Source organism: Rhododendron vialii, chromosome 2a, assembly GCF_030253575.1.
Source record: "Rhododendron vialii isolate Sample 1 chromosome 2a, ASM3025357v1".
Classification (NCBI taxonomy): Eukaryota; Viridiplantae; Streptophyta; class Magnoliopsida; order Ericales; family Ericaceae; genus Rhododendron; species Rhododendron vialii.
In genome coordinates this window covers 19,936,297-19,942,516 of record NC_080558.1, presented here as the reverse complement: position 1 = coordinate 19,942,516, position 6,220 = coordinate 19,936,297, and the positions used below count along the sequence as shown (strand labels likewise).

General features: G+C 48.1%; 1 non-coding gene across 1 annotated transcript; it reads right to left on the bottom strand.

The window, feature by feature from the left end:
* Window positions 1-2,045: 2,045 nt before the first annotated feature.
* On the bottom strand, window positions 2,046-2,152 carry LOC131318289 (small nucleolar RNA R71). Its single transcript, XR_009197615.1, has one exon. It is a non-coding gene; the product is annotated as a small nucleolar RNA R71 (small nucleolar RNA).
* Between the last annotated feature and the right edge of the window lie 4,068 nt (window positions 2,153-6,220).

Here is a 6,220-nt window from a genome sequence, read left to right as displayed (position 1 = left end):
CCCCGGTGGAGTCCGGACGTGCTTGGCGTATGTGAGGAGCCTTGAGAGGTCATCCCGAGTCCTAAACAAAGTGTCCAAAGGAATGGAGGAAGACTTGGAGCAGAACGAAGGCCGAAAGCAGCAGCAAAGCAGCTTGCCCAGTCCAGTGCTCCAGGGATCAATCCCCTTCTCACCAGGGATCGATCCCCCAACTCTGCTTTCAGTCCAGTGGCCTCTGGGATCGGTCCCCCTCTGACTAGGGATCAATCCCTCACTCCTGCGCAGGCATTTAAGGGCATTTTTGTAAATCTTTTGTAAATGGGGTATATATACTTGCCCTTGTCCGAAATGTAGGTTACTTTTACTTTTTCAGTCTCTCTCTCTACCTCCATTAATGGAGCTCCAACCTCTCTCCTCATTCATGTCTTAAGGAGTAATTTTAGGTACGATCCGTTCAATTTCGAAGCACTTCGCATTCATTAAATTTGTAAGGAATCTCATTCTCTTCAAGGATTTTGTGTTTATTTCATATTTAATCCATGTTTAGTATTTTCCTTATCTTTACCCTTGCCCATTTCTTGTCTTCTTCCCATATGAGTGAGTAGTGTAGCAGGGTTAGGTTGCGGGATGGTTAACATCCCGTAACCAAGGGTGTGGCTTGGTCTTCTCTCGTAAAATCCCATTTTCTAGCTTAAACATGACTTAGGGCTGATTTTATGTATCAAAACTTAGAGGTGTTAATCTCTTTGATTAAGTGTAGGTAAGGCTAAGCCATTTGCCACATTTGATTCTTTGAGCTATGTCCCTCTTTATGTTTGTCAAACTGAACCAAAAGAGCCCCTAGTCATGTTTAACACCCTTGTTAATGAGAGAAGAATCAAGTTCATCTTTGCGTTATGGGTGTTGATTATCCCTAAACCTACCTCTTTAATTTGACCTCCAGTAAAAAAAGCCGTAGTTAGGTTAAGCAGCCACTTTCTAAATCTCTCAGTTGGTTGTCTTAACGCCGAACTTTGGTTGGCGGTCCTAACACCGAAATCTCTACGCTAGCTAATCTCCGAACCAAGTTATGGATGCGCTCCCTGTGGATTCGATCCCGGACTTCCGGGTATTATTATGCTTTCAACCGACCTAGTCCTACGCTTGGGGCGTTCTTATTTTAACACACATTATGGTCGCAAGCATTTTTGGCGCCGTTGTCGGGGAGCGCTTTCTTGTATAGCTTATTTTGGAGGTTTGCCAACCCATTGTAAGTATCTCGTTAATTTTTACTTTGCGTGATTTGTACTTAATCTAACGTATACCTCTAACTTGAGTTTCTCAAACGTGAGGTTTAACGAAGCTAGAGTAAGTACAGATTACCTTTTTCTTTCATTGTCTTTTTTAATCGAGGCGGCGGCATAGCCCTTCGAAGCTGTTGTTAGGAGGTGGCGGCATAGCCCCTCTTGTCTGTTTACTTTATTCTTGTTTACCATTATTTCTCGAGAAGGGGTTTTAAAGTGTATGCGTGGTAGTCATCGTGTTGCCTTTCGGAGCTCGAGTTCTAAAAGGCTTCATAGATCTTTTTCTCCTCCTTGACCCAAAACTTCTCATCGGGTTCGAGCAAGGACACCACCACTCGTAAAAACTCCTTTTTCTATAAGAACCCCTCCTCGAGAAAGAATGGCTGGAAACGGTGAAGGCGAGATACCACCGGTTGTGCCCGAAAGGACTATGAGCGACTATCTGAATCCAGCCCGTACTACTCCGCGGCCCACTATAGTCCTTCCGGCCACAACCGATGTGAATACTTTCACCGTGAAAATGCATCACATCAACATGATGCCCTCTTTTTATGGCAAAGACAAAGAATGCCAGTACAATCATATGTGGGCATTCGAGGAGTTGGTATCCACCATAGTGTCCACGCTCGCTCAGCTTGAGTCCGCAAAACTAAAACTCTTCCCTTTTCTGTGAAAGACAAAGCCAAGATTTGGTTGAATAACATGAGGCCCCAATCCTTAGCGAAATGGGCGGATTTATCAAAGGCTTTCTACATGAAATTTTTCCCCCCACATCTCACAAAGGAACTCATGAATCAAATTCAAACTTTTAAACAAAAAGAGGGGGAATCATTTTATCAATATTGGGAGAGGTACAAGGATTTGCTAAACTCTATTCCACATCATGGCTTACCGATTTTTCAAATAGTCGAGTATTTGCTAAAGGGATGCTTTCCAAGCACCTGACTTCTTATGGATAGCATGTGTATGGGTGGAGTTATGGCCAAAACCCCTAATGCGGCATAGGACTATTTTGAGGAATTAGCGGCAAAACTGGGATTGCTCAGACCCCTCTAAAAAGAATGTATTTAATTCGGTTCCGAGCAATTCCGGTAAATTTCAATTGAATGAGCAAAATGAGCTAGCCCACAAGGTGTGGGCAGCGTGCCCTTCGAAATTTTCGGATTCCGAGACGCGAGGGGCCCAGATCGAGGGAGCGCGAGCGGGGAAGCAAGCGCTCGCAAAATTTAGAGTCGCCACTCGGGTTTTGAAGGTCCGACACCCGAGGAACCGTATTTCGAAGCACTTGTCGCGTTGTTTGATTTGAAAAAGTTTAAGGAACCAGTCCGTCATAACCATATCTGGGTTCGGGAGCCAGGTTACGAGAGGGGAAGGGTTTTATGGCACCCTCTCGCCCAATCCGGAGATCGGTCTCTACTTAGGCATTTGCGAAAATGTTTGTTTGCGATTCTGTTTGATTAATCAATTTTTAGCCAATTAGGGTGGGGGAACAGTTAATAGGGGATTAAAACTGTAACAATTTGCAGGATGTGATAAGATATGACATGGATTAGCGAGATGATAAGTAATAAATGGAATAAAGTTCAAAACATCGATCATACATCAAAGCAGTGCTGTGTATGATTTTGGCACGAACAAACAGCCAGCTTGCATGCGTGAATCCATCTACATGCAAGCCAACCATCGCGCGACACTCCCATACACTCGCGCGAGTGTTGATGTTCCACCAATGTTTTGGATTTTACCCCCTTCCGGGCTCTGGAAGGACCAGTGCTCACCCAGGTGCAAACCTAGCAGTTTATAAGTACTTGAAAGTAAACAATATTACAGCAAGCAGATAGAAATATTGTGAAAACACGACCCCTAAACAGTGGGGGTATCTAAACAGAGGCCAAGGCCAAGCTGCTCATGCAAGGGCAGTCCTTGGAAAACCCAGAACCATCGCGCGACAGAGTGATACAGGCGCGCGATTGTTCAGACTGGACTTCCAGGAATTGCTTTGCATACTCAGGGCTCTGAGACATATTCAAGAGCATCCCAAGAGCATTCCAAATCAAGAGGAGTTATGAACTAAGCTAAACAATGATTTTTAACATGCAAGAGCAGTGAGCTAATACCTTTTAAAAGACTTAAAAATGACTATGAACACAACAATAAACTTAAAGACCAGCATCCCTTCCCCACGTGGTCCAATCTCACGCAGACAAAACTGTCGCGCGAGCCTATGGGACCATCGCGCGAGGGTATTCCTGGTAACGGCTCTTGAAACCTTGCCAGCTTTAGGGCCAGAACTGGTATCGATTACCAGCCTTGACCCTGCCAGCCCCCCTCAGGGGTTCGAACAGTGAGCAGAAAGATATTATACCTTTGCTTGAGTGCCTTGGAGATGGCTTGAATGAGGTGGTGAGGCTTGGAAGATGATTATGTGGGAGTGAGTGTGGTATGGGATATTTGTGCTTAAGCTTTGCTTCTTCTTTCTTAGAGAGAATTTTGTAACCCTTTGCAATGAAGCATGGGGGGGGGGGGGGGGGGGGGGGGGGGGTATTTATAGAAGAAAGGGTTGGTTGGTGGCTAGCCAAGGCCTTGTAACCAGCCAACAAGGCTGGTTAGAATCACTTGGTGGAGAAGTGGGGTGGCAAAGGTGATGGGAGAATGGGGGGTGAGGTGGTGCAAGGGGAGCCCCCCAGAACGCTGTTCAGCCGACGAAAACGGGGTCACATAGGCCTGTAGCCCCCTGACCACCACGCAATCCGGGTGAAAATGACAGGTGTTGACCATCGCGCGAGATAGTGAGAGCATCGCGCGAGGGTCCAGCCAACCCCGCGAGGGTCAATGGTCAAAGCTTTGACTTTGACCACCTGGCAAATGGACCATCGCGCGAGGATCCTAGTGTGTCGCGCGACTATCAAACCCAAGGTCCAGGTTCTGATTCAAGGGTTTTAGGGCTAAGGATGGGTTCCTCACATGCCAAACTCAAGCCATTCCAAGTTCTCGAGACTGTTTTCGACCTGATTCATCATCGGGGAATCAAGAAACCGAAGAACAAAGTAAAACGATCGGGAAGTCAGATTGGGGTGTCTACAGTAGTCCCTCTTTGACGGCACGCGGAGCACCATTGGCTGGTACGGGTAACGTCAAAGATTTCTAGACACCCATCCAATCCACCCAAAAGCCGATTTAAACGAAAAGTGCTAGCAAGTATATACAAATACCGTGCACCAACGAATCGGTGAGCAGATTGATTGCTGATCTGAATTTGGACGGATAGATCGTCGTTGATTGATAATCGAACGGATAGATCGTCGCTAATTCGAAATCGGACGGATAGATCGTCGCTGATTCGAAATTGGACGGATAGATCGTCGCCGATTGATAATTGGACGGATGGATCGTCGCTGATTGAAATTGGACGGATGGATCGTCGCTGATTTGAAATTGGGCGGATGGATCGTCGCTGATTGAAATTGGACGGATGGATCGTCGCTGACTTGAAATGGGACGGATGGATCGTCGCTGACTTGAAATTGGACGGATGGATCGTCGCTGACTTGAAGTGGGACGGATGGATCGTCGTTGATTGAAATTGGAGGATGGATCGTCGCTGACTTGATAATTGGACGAATGGATCGTCGCTGACTTGAAGTGGGACGGATGGATCGCCGTTGATTTGAAATTGGGCGGATGGATCGTCGCTGATTGAAATTGGACGGATGGATCGTCGCTGACTTGAAATGGGACGGATGGATCGTCGCTGACTTGAAATTGGACGGATGGATCGTCGCTGACTTGAAGTGGGACGGATGGATCGTCGTTGATTGAAATTGGACGGATGGATCGTCGCTGATTGAAATTGGACGGATGGATCGTCGTTGATTGAAATTGGACGGATGGATCGTCGCTGACTTGAAGTGGGACGGATGGATCGTCGTTGATTAAAATTGGACGGATGGATCGTCGCTGATTGAAATTGGACGGATGGATCGTCGCTGACTTGAAATAGGACGGATGGATCGTCGTTGATTGAAATTGGACGGATGGATCGTCGCTGACTTGATAATTGGACGAATGGATCGTCGCTGACTTGAAGTGGGACGGATGGATCGTCGTTGATTGAAATTGGACGGATGGATCGTCGCTGACTTGATAATGGGACGGATGGATCGTCGCCGATTGATAATTGGACAATGAAGGATGTCACGAAGGGATCCAATTGCAAGGCCCGAGTATGACTCCTGGACTTCATTAAAGCAGCACATACGATTGGGCCTAATCCATGGGCTGAACCTGGCGATCGGCCCAGTAGTACAATCGCGCGATGCACTCACACCGTCGCGCGATGGTTCTTTGCCAGGGCCTGGGTCTGAAACCAGTCCAGGTCCGGCCCGCACCCATTTTCTTCTCTTTTCTTCCCGGGGACGCTACAGAAACTGACATTCAGCGGTTTTCGAAACTTCAAAACTCCTCTCAACTCGCAGACTCTCCAAATCTCAACCCAACCCTCGTTTCCTTCACAAGGCCGACAAACCCACACGTGCGTGAACGTCCATGGCGGAACACGACAATGTTGGCGGTAGAGTAGAGGTTCTTGATCGTTCGGAGGACGTGAGAGGGCCAATGGAAGTTGAAACGGCGGTTCAAGAGCTGGCGGAGCCCTCCCTGGGTGTCGGCGCTGCGGTAGCAGGCGGTGGTGATGGCGTTCTGGGCCACGAGCAGGAGGTGGGTGGCGAAGGAGATCATCGCGCGACGGTGTCAGATCATCGCGCGACAGTGGAGGCCGGGGCGACGGGGCTCGTCGTTCAGCCATTGGATCCGAGCATGGCAGTAGAAGGCTCGGTGGTGATTGGTAGTGGTTTTGGCAGAGATGCCGGCAGTAGTAGCGATGGTGGTGACGGCGTTAGTGGTGATGGCACCGGGCCGAGTGAGACCCCGCCGAGGGACCCGGCGAAGGGCAAGGGCGT